The sequence below is a fragment of the Lygodium microphyllum genome, chromosome 12 (assembly GCF_053477565.2).
Source record: "Lygodium microphyllum isolate KBCC chromosome 12, Lygodium_microphyllum_v1.1.10, whole genome shotgun sequence".
NCBI classification, from domain to species: domain Eukaryota; kingdom Viridiplantae; phylum Streptophyta; class Polypodiopsida; order Schizaeales; family Lygodiaceae; genus Lygodium; species Lygodium microphyllum.
Window position 1 is genome coordinate 81,412,664 of NC_141146.1, and position 1,617 is coordinate 81,414,280.

General features: G+C 45.6%; 1 pseudogene; it reads right to left on the reverse strand.

The window, feature by feature from the left end:
• Nucleotides 1–257: 257 nt before the first annotated feature.
• On the reverse strand, nt 258–1,325 carry LOC148027980 (uncharacterized; annotated as a pseudogene).
• Between the last annotated feature and the right edge of the window lie 292 nt (nt 1,326–1,617).

The window sequence follows — 1,617 nt, forward strand, 5'->3', positions numbered from 1 at the left end:
AACAATTTGTCATCAACTAGAATATAGACGCTCATTAGCTAGAAAGAATATAAACGAAATAGTTGGAATATAGATGCTCATCAGCTGAAAAGAGTATAAACGAAATGTATCATCAACTAGAATATATACGCTCATCAATGGAATAATGAACGAGGACGATCATCAAAAGCATGGCAATATCAACATCCAAAAGTAATGTTGATGTTGAAATGTAGAGAGAGAGAGATAAAGCTTATCTGCTAAGTGGCTATCGTAAGCTACCTTTCATTAGTTTGAGTCTCTTTGATAGCAACCTCAATCCACCCCACCAGCAATAGATTCCCATTGCAATCAAGAACTACTGGTGTTCCAATCACCTCAGGTGTGTCATAAAAAATTGCAGCCATAGAAAGAGAAGATCTCCAAACAGTTTCCTCCATATCATAAACCCTGATCTTATTCCTCTGGTTTCTCTCTACATGAACTAGATACACTTTACCTTTAGACACAGCAGTAGACTTGAATTTCCCTCCAGAGAGTGACTTGAATCCTGTGTGTTTCCACTTGCAACTCAAGGAATCGTATAGCTTAGTGGCAACCACAATTTGAGAATCTGATGGAGTTTCTGTTAACACGAGGAGTTTGTAGTGACAGTTTGCATTGTCCATGGATAATATAACAAGATCAGGCATGCGATTGTCATGGCTGCGACAAGATAACTCTTTCCAACGCTGAGTCACAGGATTGCAGAAAATGAAGCTGACAGATTTCAATGACTTTGGTGGCTCTTAGGCGACATGCAAAGCAGGCCTCCACTTGCAGAAACAACTGTATAGTTCATAAACAAGGCCATTGGAGGGGTTGGGAGGAAGTTCAGGGTAATAGAATACCATCGATTAGCATGCCAATCATATGTAGCCAGCCATGGCGTTTGATCCTTACGGCTCCCCTGATCGCATAGAAACGTAAGCACAGATGATCCACCATTGTAAGACTCCAAGAAAACCTTGTGAAAGTTAGGAGAAGATGTGATCAAGTTCCATCGCTTGGAGACCACACAAAAACGCACGGCGTCGGGGACATGAAGGAAGGCGATGACACGCTCGATGAAGTAGAGCAAGCTCTCTAGTAATCTCCGAAAAGCAAGTCTTGTAGTATGCCTCCGTCGGATGATCAGGTTCTGCATTCATGTCATCATCGGTGTGGCAGGTAGGGCCAGGTTCATGAGGGAGGAAGGGATGCACATTGTCGAGCACGTGCGGGAGGGAGAGCTGACTGACGAGGGGCAATTGCTTAAGGAGAGGAGCGCGGGTGAGCATCCATGGAGATTCCGAAGGTTTCTCCATTTGGATTCCGAGAGAAGTTTTCTCCCTTTGGCCCTGGGAGGCTTGATAGGCCCTGGGATGGGGAGGCTGTGGAGCCTGTGCCTTCTCTGCCACTTCATGTGCCTGAGGGGAGGGACTTGGCCCGTATTGGCATATGCACTAGTGTCGTAACTTTGACCAGATCCATAGCTAGAAAGCCCGCCATAGCTTTGAGAACTAACTCCCTCTGCAATCCTAGGGGCTGGTGCTACAACAAAGACTGCCATCGAGCATCTGTAGGGCAGGCCCGGATTGCCAACACCAGGGTCTGATG